The following is a 20,462-nucleotide window of genomic DNA, read 5'->3' as shown; positions in this document are numbered from 1 at the left end:
AAGCAAAAGGAAGGAAATAATAAAGATCAGAGCAGACATAAATGACATAGAGACCAAAGAAACAATACAAAAGATCAACAAAACCAAGAGCTGGTTCTTTGAAAAGATAAACAAGATTGATGAACCTCTAGCCAGGCTCACCAAGAGGCAAAGAGAGAGGACCCAAATAAACAAAATCAGAAATGAAAGAGGAGAAATAACAACAGACCCCACCGAAATACAAAGGATTGTTAAAAAATACTATGAACAACTCTATTCCAACAAACTGAACAACCTGGAGGAAATGAACATATTCCTAGAAAAATACAACCTTCCAAAACTCAATCAGGAAAAATCTAAACATCTCAATAGGCCAATAACTATGGAAGGAATTGAAGCAGTCATCAAAAAGCTTCCAGCAAACAAAAGCCCGAGGCCAGACGGCTACACAGGAGAGTTTTACCAAACATTCAAAAAAGAACTAAACCATATCCTTTTCAGACTATTCCAAAAAATTCAAGAGGAAGGAACACTTCCAAGCTCCTTCTATGAAGCCAGCATCACCCTAATACCAAAACCAGATAAAGACAACACAATGAAAGAGAATTACAGGCCAATATCCCTCATGAACATAGATGCCAAAATCCTCAACAAAATTCTAGCAAATCGGATCCAGCAGTACATCAGAAAGATCATACACCATGACCAAGTAGGATTTATCCCAGGAATGCAAGGATGGTAAAATATCCACAAATCAATAAACGTGATACATCACATAAACAAATTGAGAGATAAAAATCATATAGTCATATCAATTGATGCAGAAAAAGCATTTGACAAAATCCAACACCCTTTCTTGATAAAAACTCTCAACAAGGTGGGAATAGAAGGATCATACCTCAACATAATAAAAGCCATATATAACAAACCCACAGCCAACATCATACTCAATGGGCAAAAACTAAAACCATTTCCCCTAAGAACAGGAACAAGACAGGGATGCCCACTCTCACCACTCCTGTTCGACATAGTACTGGAAGTATTAGCCATTGCAATTAGACAAGAAGAAGAAATAAAAGGCATCCAACTTGGAAAAGAAGAAGTAAAGCTGTCCTTATTTGCAGATGACATGATATTGTACATAAAAAACCCGAAAGACTCCATCAAAAAACTATTAGACTTAATAAATAAATTTGGCAATGTAGCAGGATACAAAATTAACGCCAAGAAATCTATGGCATTTCTATACACCAATACCGAACTTACAGAAAGAGAGACTAAAAAAGCAATCCCATTTACCATCACACCAAAAAAATTAAGATACCTAGGAATAAACTTAACTAAGGAGGTAAAAGACCTATACGCGGAAAACTACAGGACACTGAAAAAAGAGATAGAGGAAAATGTAATCAGATGGAAGAACATACCATGTTCATGGACTGGTAGAATCAACATCATCAAAATGTCCATACTACCCAAAGCAATCTATAGATTCAATGCACTCCCCATTAAAAACCAACGGCATATTTCACAGACCTAGAATGAACTCTCCAAAAATTCATCTGGAATAAAAAAAGACCCCGAATAGCCACAGCAATCCTGAGAAAGAAGAACAAAGTAGGTGGGATCTCAATACCAGATTTCAAGCTGTATTACAAAGCCACTGTTCTCAAAACAGCCTGGTACTGGCACAAGAACAGACATAGACCAATGGAATAGAATAGAAAACCCAGATATCGACCCAAACCACTATGCTCAATTAATATTTGACAAAGGAGGCATGAACATACAATGGAGTCAAGACAGTCTCTTCAATAACTGGTGTTGGGAAAATTGGACAGATACATGCAAAAAAATGAAACTAGACCACCAACTTACACCATACACAAAAATAAACTCAAAATGGATACACGACTTAAACATAAGATGGGAAACCATAAAAATGCTAGAGGAAACCACAGGCAGAGAAATCTCAGACATATGCCGAAGCAATTTCTTCACTGATACCACTCCTAGGGCAATGGAAACTAAAGAGAAAATAAACAAATGGGACTACATCAAAATAAAAAGCTGGGGAGAAACCAAGATGGCGGCATAGGTTAAACACCTAACCTACAGCCGGGCACAACAATATCAAAAACACAACTAAAAGTCAAAACGGACATCATCCAGAACCACAGGAAAGCTGGCTGACTGAAATGCCCACAATTAGAAGGAAAAAGAAAACCACAAGGAAAATCAGAGAAGCCGTAAAAGCTTGAGGTATGGAGACACAGGCGGAGACACTAGCCCACGCGCGTGCGGGGAAGACGGAGCCGGAGAGGAAGGGGCGGCTGACGGCCTGGCTGGCGTTCTCTGGCGGGAAGGAGATAAAAGCGCCAGATTGTGCTGAACCCCAGCTCCGACTGCACTGAACCCCATTTCCCGGCGAAACCCTGGGAAGCCGGGCTCATGCTGGGGGAGTCTGAGCTGTGGGACGGAGACACAGAGGAGCTGCGCCGGAGCCGCGCACGGGAATGTGCGCAGAGGAGGGTCTGTTGCCTGTGCCGCTGGATTGCCCTAGCGGGAAGGAGACAAAAGCTCCGGACTGTGCTGAACCCCTAGTTCCAACTGCACTGAACCCCAGTTCCGGGAAAGACCCGGGGAAGCCAGGCTCATACTGGGGAAAGCTGGGCTGTGGGGCAGAGATGCAGAGAGGCGGCGAAGAACAGAGCACCGGAGGCGCGCACGGGATTGTGCGCGGAGGATGGGCTGTTGACTGTGCCCCTGAGTCGCCCTGGAGGGAAGGAGACAAAAGCGCCAGACTGAGGTGAGCCCCAATTCTGACTACACGGAGACCCAGTTCCGGGAGAGAATCTGGGAATCCAGATTCATTGGGGGAGAGACTAGACTGTTTGGCAGCGCACGAAACTCCAGGGCACTTTTCTCTCAGAGGTGTTTGCTGGGAGTACGGAGGGACACAGGAACCTCATAGGGCGGGGCTGACAGGAAGCCAAGGCGGTAGGCTCCGCCCTGTAACTCCGCCCCATCCAAGCTGAACACAGAGGCTTTTACAATTTTGCAAGTCTAGTTGAATGGGGCTGTCTCCCGGCATAGACACAGCTGATCCTCACAGCCAATTGGGCTGGAGGTCACATCCTCCCAGTGTACCAACAGCAATCAAGGCTTAACAACACCAAGACTTTGCACTCAGCCCACAAAGGGGGATATCAAGAGCGACCACCTAGGGAGATTGGGGAAGCTGAGCGATAGGGAGGCAGCCAAAAGGGGAAGGCACCCAAACAGGTCACGAATATAAGGGATGCTGTAATTCCTGCTGAGGGGCCACAGGCAGTAGCTGACCTACACTACATTGGAGACCCAAAAATGAGGGCATCTAGTGGTCGGTGTGAGATGACACCAGACTTCGACCACTCCCATAAGGGACACATTCAAGAGGCAGACGCAGTGAGCGCCGAAGCCTTGCTGCACCAAGACCCGGCACATAGGCGTGTCTTCCGCACAGCAACTCTTCCTTTATAGACACAGAGGGTCCGCACGGCCAATAGGCCTGGAGGACAATCCCTCCCAGTGACACCAACAACAATCAAGACTTAACTATACAAACAAGGACCAAGATGGAGGCATAGGGCAGAAGCCTGATTGCTACCTACCACAACGGTTTTGAGACTACGACAGGAGAGCAGAGCAGACACCATCCAGAACCACCGGAGGGCTAACTGAGCGGATGCTATACAACTAGAATAAAAGAGAGGGGTACGCGGGATGAAGCTGATGCCGGTGACCCAAAGACCACACTTTAAAAACTACGGCTCAGGCGACACAATGGCGGCCTGGAACGTGCTCGGTGCAGTTCCCCCAGCGGTCTCCGGCTGAGGGGAAGGCTTCACTCGCTGCCGAGCACGGACAGACGAGCCCCTGGGAGACATGGGGCGGGAGACTACGCGCTTGCTGACCTCCGAGTCCTTCAAGAATCTCAACACCCCGGAAGCGGCCAGGTGCGCACGCTCGGCGACCGGCCACCGCTGCAGACCCAAGGGCCGACGGAGCCACCCCGGACCAGCCCGCCGCCGCGCACCGGGCACACCGGAGCTTCGCCGAGCCCGCCGCCCAACGAGTTCTGCGGTGGCTGCCCTGGAACTCTGAGAAAATGGCCGAAGGAATTGCTGAGAGGGAATTGACCAACAGGAAATGGGATCAAGAAGACGAAACCCCGCTGGGTCCTGAATCCGGGTGAAGCCGCGTGCCCCTGGGTCTGGGTGAGGCTGGGAACTGGGTCAGGGTGAGGCTGGGCCCCGGGTCCGGGCGAGGCCGTGCGCCCCTGGGTCCGGGTGAGGCTGAATCCTGGGTCCGGGCGAGGCCGTGCGCCCCTGGGTCCAGGTGAGCCCTGGGCCCCGGGTCCGGGCGAGGCCGCGGGCCCCTGGGTCCGGGTGAGCCCTGGGCCCCGGGTCCGGGCGAGGCCGCGGGCCCCTGGGTCCGGGTGAGCCCTGGGCCCCGGGTCCGGGCGAGGCCGCGGGCCCCTGGGTCCGGGTGAGCCCTGGGCCCCGGGTCCGGGCGAGGCCGCCGGCCCCGGGATCCGGGTGAGCCCTGGGCCGCGGGTCCGGGCGAGGCCGCCGGCCCCGGGATCCGGGTGAGCCCTGGGCCCCGGGTCCGGGCGAGGCCGCGGGCCCCTGGATCCGGGTGAGCCCTGGGCCCCGGGTCCGGGCGAGGCCGCGGGCCCCTGGGTCCGGGTGAGCCCTGGGCCCCGGGTCCGGGCGAGGCCGCCGGCCCCGGGATCCGGGTGAGCCCTGGGCCCCGGGTCCGGGCGAGGCCGCGGGCCCCTGGATCCGGGTGAGCCCTGGGCCCCGGGTCCGGGCGAGGCCGCCGGCCCCGGGATCCGGGTGAGCCCTGGGCCCCGGGTCCGGGCGAGGCCGCCGGCCCCGGGATCCGGGTGAGCCCTGGGCCCCGGGTCCGGGCGAGGCCGCCGGCCCCTGGATCCGGGTGAGCCCTGGGCCCCGGGTCCGGGCGAGGCCGCGGGCCCCTGGATCCGGGTGAGCCCTGGGCCCCGGGTCCGGGCGAGGCCGCGGGCCCCTGGATCCGGGTGAGCCTGGCCCCGGGTCCGGGCGAGGCCGCGGGCCCCTGGATCCGGGTGAAGCAGTGCCCCTGGGTCCAGCCGAGACCAAACCAGAGGGAGTCGGACCTGCATTACCACCATTTGTCCACCATCCAGAGCTGAGGGGTCAGTGCCGACATGTACTCATAGGGAACCGGTGGACATTGATATTGGGTCTCAAAAGAACTGTTGGTCCAGAAAGAAACTCACTACAGACTGATTCATTTGCCTGTCAGCATAACTATTATTGCTCGTCGCACATTCAATTCTTATAAGTATATCTATAGTGACACATGATTTCGCTCATCTAGGGGAAATGATGAACAACATAGACTGATGAACAAGAACAGAACCAGAAACAAGGAGGCATCGATCGGACTATCGGGCCTCAGAGGGAGGATAGGGGAGGGTGGGGGGAGGGGGGAGAGATCAACCAAAGGTCTTGTGTGCATGCATATGAGCCTAACCAATGCTTAAGTTCAACAGAGGGTTGGGGCATCCAAGGGGAGGGGTGTGGGATGGGAATGGGGGGATGAGGACAAATATGTGACACCTTAATCAATAAAGAAATTTAAAAAAAATAAAAAATAAAAAAAATAAAAAGCTTTTGTACAGCAAAAGGAACCATCAACAAAACAACAAGAAAGCCCACTGTATGGGAGAACATATTTGCAAATGTTATCACTGATAAAGGTTTAATCTCCAACATCTACAGGAAACTTATACAACTTAATAAAAGGAAGATAAATGATCCAATAAAAAAGTGGGAAACGGACCTAAATAGAATCTTTTCGAAAGAAGACAGAAGGAAGGCCAAGAGACACATGAAAACATGCTCAAAGTCACTAATTATCCGAGAGATGCAAATCAAAACGACAATGCGGTACCATCTCACACCTGTCAGAATGGCAATCATCAACAAATCAATAAACGACAAGTCCTGGAGAGAATGCGGAAAAAAAGGAACCCTCGTGCACTGCTGGTGGGAATGCAGACTGGTGCAGCCACTGTAGAGAACAGTATGGAGTTTCCTCAAAAAACTAAAAATGGAACTCCCATTTGACCCAGTAATTCCACTTCTAGGAATATATCCCAAGAAACTAGAAACACCAATCAGAAAGGATATATGCACCCCTATGTTCATAGCAGCACAATTCACCACAGTTAAGATTTGGAAACACCCCAAATGTCCATCAGCAGATGAGTGGATTAGAAAACTATGGTACATCTACACAATGGAATACTACGCTGCTATAAAAAGAAGGAATTCTTACCATTTGCAGCAGCATGGATGGACCTGGAGAGCATTATGTTAAGTGAAATAAGCCAGGCAATGAAAGAAAAATACCACATGATCTCACTCATTTATGGAAAATTAAGAACATTATAACCTGATAAACAAAAAGATAGATACAGAGGCAGTAAAGCACCGAACAGACTGTCAAATTACAGTGGGAAAGCAGGGAAGTGTTGGGGAGGGGGGGAAAGAGATCAACCAAAGGACTTGTGATGCATTCATATAAGCACAACAAATGGACACAAGACACTGGGGGGTGGGATGAGGGCATGCGACAGGGGGTAGGGGAGGCTGGGAGAATGTCTGGGGGGAGGGGGAAGAGATATATGTACTACTACATGTAATACTTTAAACCAGGGGTCCTCAAACTACGGCCCGCGGGCCACATGCGGCCCGCTGAGGACATTTATCCGGCCCGCCAGGTGTTTTTGCCGCCACTGCCTGTCCTGCTTAGCAGCCGACTTAGCAGTGTGCATAGGAATTTGTTCAGTGTTTTTTTTTAAACTATAGTCCGGCCCTCCAACGGTCTGAGGGACAGTGAACTGGCCCCCTGTTTAAAAAGTTTGAGGACCCCTGCTTTAAACAAAGAAAAAATATTTTAAAAAAAGAAGAAGAACTGAGTGAAATCAGGATACTGAAATGAAAAAAATTTGACAAAATTTCTGAGTAGGAACTAAAAACATATAGAAATCAACAACAGCAATGCTCAGAACCCCAGTGCAGAAGAAGGGGGTGAAGAAGAGGATGCGGACATTTTGCCTTTAATTCTTGAAGAGAAGGAAAAGAGAATACTTAAGATCTTTATTTGAAATTTTGATTTTTATGGGGAAAACAAAACATGTCTGAATGGACATGAAGCTGATGAAATCCCAGGTTTCTATATTCCTGATAAATTTCAAGCACTGAGGTTCTGAGAAAGTGCTTTGAGACAACAGCAGTCAACACACTGTTCTGTTAAGAAAAAAAAAAAAAAGACAGAAATAGATACTAGAGATCTGTGACAGCTGCATTTGGGAGGAAACCCTCAGGCAAGTGACTCACTTCTTTTCGTTTATCACAAGGACAGAGCACCTGCCCACTATGGTGAGGTTTGTTGACGAATCTCATAACCTGAGAGAGGAATCTGTGGGCTTCCTGCCTTAGGACGCTGAGGCTGAAATTTTAACTATGAAATTTCAAACCATGATGACTGAGAAGTGAGGATTATACATGGAGTATTATTGTGGCCAGGTTTACATTGTGTCCAGTAAATTTTCTTCTAACATGAAAGTTGTTGCTTCTTGACTCTTATATATCCCCAAGCTGTCTACACACCCGCCTCTTCCTGTGCCTTAAATATGTGGTTGGCAAAATCGGTGCCTATTATGGGAGTGTCTGTTGAATTAGGAATAATTCAGGAAGTTGGTTCTTTTTTCCATCAATCACCACAAACTGCTTTTAGAGCCTGACAGTGTAATTTCTGTCCTCTTTCAGAACAATGAAGGGGTCAAGAATTGAAGGAAATTTTAGTGGGCCTACAAGCGCTTATGTTTAAATGATATAAATAGTGACACAACTATGAGATGGAGTAACTGTACAGCAGGCCGAGCATTTGCACTCTGTAGTGCAGTAACTGATTTTGATGTCATTGTTATTGTTGTCATTCTTAAAAAGGTTCTATCTTTTACAAGAGCCTTTGGGGAAAATCTCCAGGAGCAGATTTCTGATGTCTTCTTTGCAGCCAGTAGCTTGACTGCAGTGTTGCATTCGCTAAATGAAATGATGCAAAATATTGAAGTCTATCATGAATTTTAGTTTGAGGAAGCCACCAATTTGGCAACCAAACTTGATATTCAGATGAAGCTCCCTGGGAAAATTTCGCAGAGCTCAACCTGGAATCTCAGCTGACCTCTGAGGGTTACTCTAAAGAAACTCTAAGTGTTCCAACAGTGGAGCACATCATTCAGGAACTGAAAGACAGGTTCTCAGAACAGCATCTCAGAGCTCTTCAATGCTGATCTCTGGTACCCTCTGTCATGGGAGAGATCAAATTCAATACATCGGAGGAGCACCATGCTGACATGTACAGAAGCGACCCACCCTATCCTGGTACACTCTCAGCTGAGCTTCACTGTTGGAGAATCAAGTGGAAAAACACAGGGGGAAAGACAGAGCGCTTCCACCCACCATTTATGAAGCCCTCCACCTGCCAGACATCAAGTTTTTTGCCAATGTTTATGCATTGCTGAAAGTCCTATGTATTCCTCCTATGATGAAGGTTGAGAATGAACGCTATGAAAACGGGCTAAAGCATCTCAAAGTGTACCTGAGGAACACTTTGAAAGGCCAAAGGAAAAGTAACTTAGCTTTGCTTAACATAAATGTTGCTATAAAACATGATTTGGATTTAATGGTGGACACATATATCAAACTCTATACAACTAAGTCAGAACTCCCTACAGATAATTCAGAAACCATCAAAATTACGTGGGAGACTTTTAAAATAGGTTTTCTATTTGATATTGAAAAAAAATCTGTGAGAAATTTGAAAACATCTTATAAAAACTTATAAGGTGTATGTAAACCATTGAATCACTGAATATGTTTAGTAGATTAGCCATTGAAAATCTGCCTGTTTAAATGGCCCCCATTTGAACTCTCATGCTTTGGAGAACTAAATGTCCTTCCAGAAAACAGCACTGAAAGTGCCATGTCGCATTTCTGTGTGATCTCTGCTAATGGCACTCTGCAATTGTTTTAGTAGTCATTTTAGACATAACATTTATTATCACTGGATCCAGTTGTCATGGACTGAGTTATCAGTTCTTTGTAGAAATAATTTTGAGGAGGTGTGGGAGGAAGGAATACATATTATCAAATCTTACCATGAATCTCATGACTAACCTTTGACTAGCAGAAATTTTGAGTATGCTGTGAAAAATCTGTAATGGGCAGTTAATGGAATTACCAGACAGTGAGAAAAACATGTGAGCTTGCCAAACAAAGATTTCAGTGTCGATTTTGTCTTTATTCAAAGATCTTAAAGGAACAAGTTGCAGTTAAAGATTGAATGGAAGAACCTGCCATTGTTGTTCCACATCTGGATGTTGCTCTTTGTATTCCTTTATTTTTGAACCTATATCTTCATAAGCTTTTTAGCAAGTATATGTCAAACACTTCTCCTTCATGGTTCAAGACAGGGTCACAGACAAGAGATACTGACACCAGTTTGTCTGTTTTATTCTGTCTTTTTCCATGACTGTATCTACTGCCTCATCTTGATTTATAAGCAAAACTTGGAAAACCTACAAAAATATGTTTTGTGGTTATCTAGGAATAATACAGAAAATATTGCCATTATTTTTGGTGAAAAAAGCCAATCCTATATAATAAAAGAGTAATATGCAAATCTACCAAACAGCGGAACGACTGGTTGCTGTGATGCGCAATGACCACCTTGAGGGCAGACGCTCAACACAGGAGCTGCCCCCTGGTGGTCAGTGCGTTCCCACAGGGGGAGCGCTGCTCAGCCAGGAGCTGGGCTCACCGCTGGCGAGAGCAGTGCAGTGGCCATGGCGGGAGCCTCTCCTGCCTCTGCAGCAGTGCTAAGGATGTCCGACTGACATCCCCCAAGGGCTCCCAGACTGTGAGAGGGCACAGGCCGGGCTGAGGGACCCCCCAAGTGCATGAATTTCATGCACCAGGCCTCTAGTTTTATATAAAGTTTATTTCAGTGTAAATAAAATATGAATTTTGTTTTTAAAAAAGAACTAATATATCTTGTGGGAGAGATACTTTGAGACTATGTTCATATCCTCTTCATCATCATACTTTTATACATATTTTATCTCATACATTTATAATACTTGCCTGAAACATTTTGCCTAATGGTGATTTTTTTATTTTCATCATTCTTTCTATGCTCATTAATTTGAATTCTACCATAAAGAAGCCTTTCCCTTATTTCTATATTCTTCTTTTTAAAATCCCTAAATTTGAGGTTAAGTCCTTGGTATCTGATACTTGGGTCTGTCCAGTTCTGAGGTATTCACTTATGTGCCTGCATAACAACAACAACAAAAAAAAAAAAAACTCCTTTATTTTGCATTTAAACCTTGTGATTTTAGTTACCATTAATAGAATCTTTGAGGGAAGAGTATGCTAAATGCTTTGCAGGGTGAAGAGAACATTTAAATTATTCAAGAGAACTGTTTTTATACAATTTGGATGTACTCGCTTACACATAAAAATTAATGCTAATTAGATATAATTTCCATCTATTCATTAAAACAAATCCCAAGCATTCCAGAAGTCCTTAGTTAGCCTAATGTTATTCCAGGCACTTGAAAACCAAATTGCTTTCTTAAGAAAGAAAAGTATGACTTTGTCTTTTATGCAAACACTAACGGTGGGGCCTTCTTGCTCCTCTTTCCCAGCTACCCTCCCTCTCCCTTTCCTTCTCCTCATCCATCAGGCATTCATTCAACAACCACTTCTTGAGAACATACTGTGCACCTGCCTCTTCTCTAAGTGCTGGGGCCAAAGCGGTGAACAAAACAAACCTGAACCCCTCCCCTATCGGGCACCCAGTTTCAGGGGGGAAGTCAACTACACAAAAAATGACAAATGCTGTCAGTGGGGGCTGCTCTGAAGAAACATGAGGCAGAGGAAGTGAAGAGAGATTCTCAGGGAAGGGAGCCTCTCATTCTGATGGCATGTGCAGGGAAGACCCCTCACGTGAGGGAGATGAGGTAAGAGTTGGCAGACAGCTGAAAGACCTGAGGGAGAACATTCCGGGAAAAGGAACAGCAAGTGCCAACTTCTATTTTAGAGGCCATGATTGGGTCGCACATGCTAGGGGGAGGGGCTGCTGTGTGTTTGTCCCCAAACTGGCCCTCTTTACTATATACACACAGCCTTTTCTTGCTAACTCTTAGGCTTTCAGCGCCTGCCAGTTTACCTCCCCACCCCACTTAATTTTTTCTATTACAATTAACATATAATATTATATTAGTTTCAGGTGTACAACATAGTGACTAGATGTTTATATACCTTAGGAAGTGATCACCTCAATAAATATAGTACCCATCTGACACCATACATAATTATGACACTAGAGGCCTAGTGTACAAAATTCATGCATGGAGGGGGGTTCCTCAGCCAGGCCTGCATCCTCTCCAACCTGGGACCCCTCAAGGGATGTCTGACTGCTGGTTTAAGCCCGATCACACAGGGATCGGGACTAAACCAGCAAACATCCCTCTCACAATCTGGGACGACTGGCTCCTAACCACTCGCCTGCCTGGTCACCCCTAACTCCTCTGCCTGTGGACCTGGTCACCCCTAACCCCTCTGCCTGCCGGCCTGATCGCCCCAACCCCTCTGCCTGCTGGCCTGATCGCCCCTACCTTGCCCCCCTGCCGGCCTGATCGCCCCTACCTTGCCCCCCCGCCTCCCTGATTGTCCCTAATCTCTCTGCCTGCCTGCCTGCCTGATCGCCCCTACCTGCCTCTGCCTGCCTGCCTACCTGATCGCCCCTAGCTGCCCTCCCCTGCCGGCCTGATCTTGCCCCTAACTGCTCTCCCCTGCCGACGTGATTGCCCCTAACTGCCTCTGCCTGCCTGATCGCCCCTAACTGCCCTCCCCTGCCAGCCTGATCTTGCCCCCAACTGCCCTTCCCTGCAGGCCTGATCTTGCCCCTAACTGCCTCTGCCTCAGCCCCCACCACCATGGCTTTGTCCGGAAGGAAGTCAGACATCCGGAAGATGGCCGGTCGACCCAGTATAATTAGCATATTATCCTTTTATTAGTATGGATAGATTATATAGGATATTATCCTATCTAATAAAAGAGAAACATGCAAATTGACCGTACCTTCGCTGTGCCCACAGTCAATCAGAGCGAACAAGATGGCAGTTAATTTGCTTATGCGGGCGCTGAGCGGCCTGGGTCCCGGAAACATCCTCCGGACCCAGGCCTCTCCTAGCCTGAAGGCCCGCGCTTAGGTCCTGAGCGGCAGGGGTCCCAGAACGCCCCCTGGCCACTCAAAGCCTATGGGTGCAGGCCCCAAGCCACCTGGCAGGCGGGAACATCCCCACGTCGCTATAGCGATGCGGGGATGTTCCCGCCCCGCCCCCAGCGGCTTGCAAAGGCTCGTGCATGATGCCGCGGTTTGGGGTGCCACCCCCAGCCAGGCGCCCAGGATCGGGGGCTGGCTGCTGGCCTCTGGGGTGTGCCAAGACCCTGGCGGCCACCGCTGCGTGCTGCCCAGGGTCCCTGCATGCCCCCAGCCTCGGGCCCATGGTGGGACTGGCTGCTGGCCTCGGGGAGTTTGGAGACGGGGATGTTCCCACCCCGCCCCAGAGGCTTTCCAAGCTCCAGCACCAAGTGGCGGTTCGTTTCCACGCCCCCAGCCCAGCGCCCTCCACAGGGGGAGGGCTGCTGGCCTCTGGGGTATGCGGAGACGCCAGTAGCCACCACTGGGTGGCAGGGACACACCCCTAGCCCAGTGGTCACAACCCAGGGGCTGCATGAGCTGCAGAGGATACACCTTTTTAAAAAATATATTTTATTGATTTTTTTAACAGAGAAGAGGGGAGAGGGATAGACAGTCGGAAATATCAATGAGAGAGAAACATCGATTAGCTTCCTCCTGCACACTCCCCACTGGAGATGTGCCTCCAACCAAGGTACATGCCCTTAACAGGAATCAAACCTGGGACCCTTCAGTCTGCAGGCCCACAGTCTATCCACTGAGCCAAACCAGTTTGAGAGTAAATACCTTTTCTGACAACTCATTGGCTAAGCTCCCTGTAGGCCGCCACTTGCAGTGTTCTTGGTAATTTGGATTATAAGAATCCAAGAAGGTGATCTAGGGTTTTTCCACCACACTCCTGGAGAAAAAAATGAAGGTCCCTTGAGGGGTCCCAGATTGGAGAGACTGCAGGCTGGGCTGAGGGACAACACCCCCCCCCCCCCCCGCACCCCCCCCTCCCGTGCACGAATTTCGTGCACTGGACCTCTAGTATAGGATAAGATTGCTTAAATGTGGTGGGGGGGGGGAGCCTTTTTCAGCAGGGGGAGATGCTCTTGGCAAACAAAAACACATAATCCCTATATCTGGACTGATAGTCAGCCATATGCACTATACTGCCAAACCGGTCATTAAAAAGTTGAATCACTTTCTTACACCTTACACCAAACAGCTGTTGCCCTTATAACCCCTCCTCAGCCCCCATCTTAGGTTCTGCCTTTGCAGTTAACCCAGATTTGGTTCTGATTGGTCGGTTTCTATGCCAGTCAGCATCAAAAGCTCCACCTCCTAGGCAGCCATTGGCTCCTCGCACTGCACCCATATTTGGTTCTGATTGGTCTGTTTCTATGCTAGTCAACATCAAAAGCTCCACCTCCTAGGCAGCCATTAGCTCCTCGCAATTCACCCAGATTTAGTTCTGATTGGTCGGTTTCTATGCCAGTCAGCATCTCCGGGCCTGATAATAGAGGCGGGGCTGATCAGCAGCTGCCCCAGGCTGTTGGCAAGTGGCTGAACTGCTGACCTCTAGGAGAGAGAGAGATGCTTGGCTACTGGCGAGGCCGGGAGAGAGCAGGGTCTGATCACACTGCTTCTCTATCCAGGCCTCACCAGTAGCCGCTGCCACTGCTGATCAGCCCGCCTCTCTCTCTCTCCAAGAGGTCAGCAGTTCAGCCTGCTCACCTGCTGCATGCGCAGTCTGACGTTCGGTCAAGCCTCTGGTCATTGTGGATGTTATGATCCTGGTTCTCTCTATATATATAATTTTTTTAATATGTTACAATATTATTGATGTGTAGTTTTGAATATCTTTCCTCGCCTGGAAGAAAACACACACACACAGCCTTGGGAGACCCTGACTAGAGGCTCCAATTAAGCCATGTTCAGACTCTTACCATAGAAACCATGTGATAATAAACACGTATTGCTTTAAGCCATTAAATTTGTGGGAATCTGTTATGCAGGAATAGAAAACCAATATAGGGGTTAAGTTTCTAACCTACAGCCACAGAAGTTGGGGAACTGGATATCTAGCCCAGGTCTGCCGACTTCCAAGTCAATGTCCATCAAGGCCACACTCTGCCCTGCTACTCCCAAGTGGTGCTGTCAAGAATGTTTCAGACTCAGCTGTCATGAATCTCATTACAGTTGGAAGCATTTAATGAAGCAAGTGTTAAAAATAAAGACATTAAATCAGTGCATGTTTTATGGCTTGTTTGTTTATATATTCATTAAATTCACATCTGTCAGATCTATACCAAGTTCAGAAGTTTAGTTTGGACCTGGAATACAAAATAGAAATGTGGTCTCTGCTTCCAGAAGCTTTCAACTATATCTAAAAATAACCATATGGGCCAATTCAAGAACCAAGAACCACTGAGATCTAGCCATTCTTGTACATATATTTCATCAGTACACATGGACATGGACAAATGCCTGACAGGAAGTACATCATTATGTTAACCTCTAGGTGGTGAGATTGTGATTCTTAAAAATTTATTTGTCTTTCCTAAATAATAGAAATAGCCTTTAAAAATAAAAACAATCATGCATAGCTATTACAGATCTTTTAAATCATTAAGTCTAACAACTAATCAGATCCACCAAAACAATGATGTACATTCTTCCTTAAGCAAACAGCAAGTTAGTGGAAAATAATGTTTACAGAATATGGACTGTAAACATATTTCTTAAAATTTAGTAGTATCTGCACAAGTTCTTGAGCGTCCCTTCATTATTTAGCCCTCAGTATAAATTTCACTTATTTTTTGTTTTTGCTTCAACTATTTCACAAACATTATAGCAGTACATATTCTGAAAGATACAACCATAATGCAGCACCTTTAAATCCGTTTGCATGAGATGAGTGAGCCCCAAGAACGCTGGAGGAATGAGTTCAATAGACTGGGAGTTGAGGAAATATCTTGCAGGAGAATTTAACCACAAACCTAGGGCATACCCATTAGATATTAGGAGAGGAGTGGAAATATATTGAGAGAACACAAATGCAAAATACTCTAAAAGTCTTTTCAGCTGCCCATATATGAAATAGCTAGACAGGGATGTTCTCACTGCAGCACATCCCCCCCTCCCCCCCCCCCCGAAAAGTAATGAAAGAGGCATTTGATGTGTCTTCCTGACTGCACAAATCTAGAGCTCTTCCCCCTGCTGTCATCCATGCATGCTCACACTAGACACTCCATCCTGCATCCAGCCTCTGGACAGGAGGGTTAGCTGGAATCAAAGGGCTTGTTCACTGAGGGTGGAGGTGAGGTGAGAAAGAGTCTTTATATGTTGGCTTTGATGTGTTGAATTTTCTATTCTTCAAATTAAAGCTCTTACCAAGTGGTGAGGCACAGGGGGCTGAGTTTGTCATGCACAGTCCCACAGCTGCATGCTCTATAGGGCAGGGATCAACACCGGGCACCTCACAAAGTGTCTGGCACATCACAGGGGCTCGACAGGTAGTTGGGAAATGATGCAATGAAAAAATGCAAACTTCACTTTGAAAACCTCTCACCTGGATAAAATCAATAGCCTCCTAACTGTTCCTGTCTTTTCTACTTTTGGCCCTCTATAATCCATTCTCCACAAAAGAACCAAAGTGATCTTTAAAAAAAAAAAAATCAGGTTCTAAAATTAGATCCTAGTGATGGTTGCTGAACTCTGTAAATATACTAAAAACTATTGAAATGCAAGTGGGTTAAATGTATAGTGTGTCAATTTCTCAATAAGTCTGTTAAAAAATTAGTTATTCCCCTACTTAAAATCCTCTACTGGTTCCCCCCATTTCACTTAGAATTCACTAGGTTACTTATTGTGACTTGCAAAATCCTACCTACCCCCTGGGCTCTACCATCCTCCCCGTGCTCAACTCCCACCAGGCACCAATTACCTCCCACTAGTCCCTGCATCTGCCTACCTGGTTCCTGCCTTAAGGTCTTGCATTTGCTCCTAGCTCTACTCCCAACAATCTTCTCCATAATATTCTGAATGATGTCTCTTCTCATTCAGGGCCTCCTACTTATCTCATGCCATTGTGAATCACCACCCTACTGCTCCCATCACCCCAATCACTTCCTATCATATTTTTATAGCACTTCTCATTCTTTGAAAATTACCTTATTGGTTTTTTTTTCTTTCTTTCTTGTTTCCCTTCCTTGAATACAGTATAAGCTCTGTGAGGGTAGAAAAATCTCATGGTGTTTATCTATGAAGAACAGTGCCTTGAGACAGTGCCTTGAGATATATAATAGGTATTAACAAATCTAATCAGAAAAGAAATAACATTTAGCTTAGTTTATCTTAACAATTTAAAAAATGTTTTTAAAAACTCATTGCTTTGGAATGATTTTTTATTTCTTACATGGCATGGCAAAATTAGCACGCTTCTACCTGGGAATAGCTAATTTCCAAAGTTAGAAGATTAAAATAATGTTAATATTCCACTATATTTCAAACATATGCACTTTGGGAGGGGAATTAGAGGGGTAGCGGGTGGGGGGCTGACAGGTATTCCAGTCCAGAGGCTCTGGTGGTCTATGAGGTCCAAAAGGTTGGCGACTGCCTGGACCATAAGAAGTATTTGCTCATTCTATTTCCCTTGCTTGTACAAAACTTTTAAAAAGCCAAGGTAGTATTTGTAAAATATAGACTTCATCAAGAAAAGTTTTCCTCTTAATACTGTCCTCTTGGTAATTATAAATAAAACCTTCCAGTTGTTTAAAAAAAAAAAAAAAAAAAGGAAACGTCTCCTATAGGTATTATTACCCCAATAACTGATTTTCATAAAGGACAGGACAGGCTACTAGACATCAAACTGCCCTCTAAATCAAAGATTAATGTTTTGCAGTTTTCAGGTTGCACATACTTCATTAGGTACAAATTGTTTGAAGGTGTGGAACAAATTATACAGTCATCCCTCCCTGTCTGCGAGGGACACGTTCCGAGACCCCCCACTGGATGCCTGAAACCACGAATAGTCCCGAACCCTCTATCTATATCCTGTGGTTTTTCCCTATACATACGTAATGATGATAAAGCTTAACTTACAAATTAGGCACGGTTAGAGATTAACAACTAGTAGTAAGTTACGACAATTATAACAACACACTATAATAACACTTAAGTGAATGTGCTTGCTCTCCCTCACTCTTCTCAGAATACCTTCTTATACTGTACTCACCCTCGTCGTGACGATGACTGACGAGATGAGTGAGGCGAGACGAGGTGAATGACGTAGTTGTGACGAAGCGTTAGGCGACTATGGACCTTCCGACGATGAATCAGGATCATCGAGCCATGGTGATGCCGTGTTTCCCACCCCCAAATTTAATGCCTTTTCCCCAACTACGCACTCATGAAGCACTGTGGTCCTACTGTTTGCCGTTTGAGGTACGACAGCAGAACTCGCACAATTTCGTTTTCCTTCTCCTGTTTCACGAATGTAAGATTCGCTCTTACCGTTAAGTCAGCAACCTCAGGTTACGGGATTTTTTTAAAGTCGAGAACTTTTACCTTTTCACGCAAAGGAGGTACTTTACGGCTGCTCTCTGGCATACCTAAATCGCCAACATCACTATAGTTGACCTTGGGGGCAATGATAAACTAGAAATAAGGGTTACTAGAACACAAGCACAGCAGTACCTTGACCGTGGATCTGATAACCAAAATGGCGACTAAGCTTCTAATGAGCCGCAGGGTCTACAGCGAGAAGACACGGGACCAAGGGATGATTATCGCGAGATTTCACCATAACTCCGAATGCCATGCAATTTAAAACTTACTACCTCTGGAATTTTCCATTTAATATTTCTAGACCACAATTGAGAGTGGGTAACTGAAACCACAGGAAGTGAAACCATGGATGAGGGCAACTACTGTATCATAAAAATAACTTGCTATTTCGCCAGACTATGCATCTGAATTAAGTCATCTCTTGGCTCTGTTGTGTGTACCACACATAGGAAGCTATATATAAGACCAGTGTACGTCCAATAAATCATGAGATGCAAGGACAAGCCAAAACTTCCATCTTCTATGAATGTATTAATAACAAGCACATGTGATCTCAATCAGCTGACAATGACAATGTTCTCTCAGAATTGTTTCATTTAGCACACTGGCTTCTAATGTTTGGTTTGGGCACCACCTAATGGCAAAAGTGTTTTTAAAACTCCTCCTTTGTGCCCAGCTGGTGTGACTCAGTGGTGGAGACTCATCCAATGCACTAAGAGGTCATTAGTTTGATTCCCTGTCAGGGCACAACATGCCTGGATTGCAGGCTTGATCCCCAGTGGGGGGGTCTTGCAGCCAATATATGTTTCTATCCCTATCAAATCAATAAAAACATTTAAAAAGAAAAAAAATCCTATTTTGCTTTCTGAGGCTTGCTAAGTTTTGTATTTGAGTTTATATTGATTTAGAAAATGTCTGCTTAAAAAATATATCTGCTCTTTTTGAGCCATTTGAATAGTTTTAAGTGTTCACTTCTCTTAAAAAGATTAAGTCTTTTCCATGCCTACTTTGAAATAAGCTGCCTTTTATAGTGAGCAATGTACCAATGAAATGAACATTCTATTCCATCCTTAAATATTTAAACTTAGCCTCAGAATTAAGAAACACATTTTAGGCCCTGGCCAGGTAGCTCAGTTGGTTAAAGCATCATCCCAATATGCCAAGGTTGTGGGTTTGATCCCACATCAGAATACATACAAATCAACCAGTGAATGCATCAGTAAGTGGAACAACAAATCTATGTTTCTCTCTCTAAAATCAATACTATTTTTTTTAAAGAAACACATCTTAATTGAGTAATTTTAATTAAGGGGTCTCAAAATCTTCTGCACCATATATCCTTATAATCACCTGTCATAAAGAAAATTGTTTGCTCGGTGGGTGTGGCTCAGGGATGAGCATCTACCTATGAACCAGGAGGTCATGGTTCAATTTCCGGTCAGGGCACATGCCCAGGTTGCGGGCTCAATCCCTAATTGGGGGCATTCAGGAGGCGGCTGATCAATTATTCCCTCATCATTGATGTTTCTATTTCTCCCTCTCCCTTTCTCTCTGAAATCAATAAAATACATTTTTTAAAGCTTTAAAAAAAGAAAAGGGGCGCAAGATGGTGCTGCCCTTCACATGTTCTCGGTGCCTGTGCTGCTGGGGAGCCAGACGATTGGAGGCTGCTGCTGCTGAAGTCTGCAGAGGCGTCAGTTTCAAACTGGAAGAGAAAACCGCCCACAGCAGCTTGGCACGCTTCAGAGAAGACACAGGTGTTAAATATGGATTGGAGCCCGCCAAACGCTCCCTGAATGTGGAGCGTTTCTGGGAGTGGGCAGTGGTGCTGGTAGACACAGCGATCACCAGTGCAGGCGCTATAGGGAGGTAACAGCGAAGTGCTCCCAGCAATTCCAGGTAGGAGTGGCAGATGTGGACATTTCTCGGGATAGCTGCATCAGTGTTGATGACTGTTCTTGGGTGTTCACCTATGCCCAGCCCAAGTGGCACACCATGTTGGCGAACAAGAAAGCCCCTATTGAGGGCATCGGGCATCCAGAGAAGGTGGGGCTGCTGCTGGAGTATGAGGCCCAGATACTGAGCTTGGTGGATGTGAGCTGGGTTGCTGTGGTCCACACGCTACAGATAGATTTCCAGGGTCCAGTGGTACCTGCCTTTCCCCTTTGTGACGGAGAATTGCTGACCCATTCAGGGCTTGAGGTGCCTAAGGACCTCTAGTATGTCCATCACTGGAGTTCCTAATCACACTCTGGGCCTGCTTAGATCCAAACCCTCACCCTCACACCCCAACCTTGGCAGAACACACTTAACCTAAAGAGGTATTAGGGGTTGAGGGGAAACCTGGTGGGATGATCATGTATGTGAAATATGTATTTCTGTTTGACCCTGTGGCTCCATCTTATTCTATTATGATGGTGATGCAACTGAATGCCTGTAGAGGAGAAAAAGGACTGGGTTTAGCAAAAATAATCATTTGTGTAATTAAAGTTTATTTGAGAAAAAAAATAGCTTATCTTTTTTGAAAACATGGTACTTATTAGAATTAAGTAATTTAATATATCTAA

General features: G+C 46.1%; 1 pseudogene across 1 annotated transcript; it reads left to right on the top strand.

Annotated features, from left to right (window-relative positions):
* Positions 1–19,177: 19,177 nt before the first annotated feature.
* Positions 19,178–20,457, top strand: LOC307099245 (SPRY domain-containing protein 4-like; annotated as a pseudogene). The gene has a single exon. The product of its transcript is annotated as an SPRY domain-containing protein 4-like (transcript).
* Positions 20,458–20,462: the final 5 nt, after the last annotated feature.

The sequence above is a fragment of the Cnephaeus nilssonii genome, assembly GCF_951640355.1.
Source record: "Cnephaeus nilssonii genome assembly, chromosome: 5".
NCBI lineage: Eukaryota > Metazoa > Chordata > Mammalia > Chiroptera > Vespertilionidae > Cnephaeus > Cnephaeus nilssonii.
The sequence above is the reverse complement of the archived record's forward strand: the minus strand, read 5'-3'. Positions and strand labels throughout refer to the sequence as shown.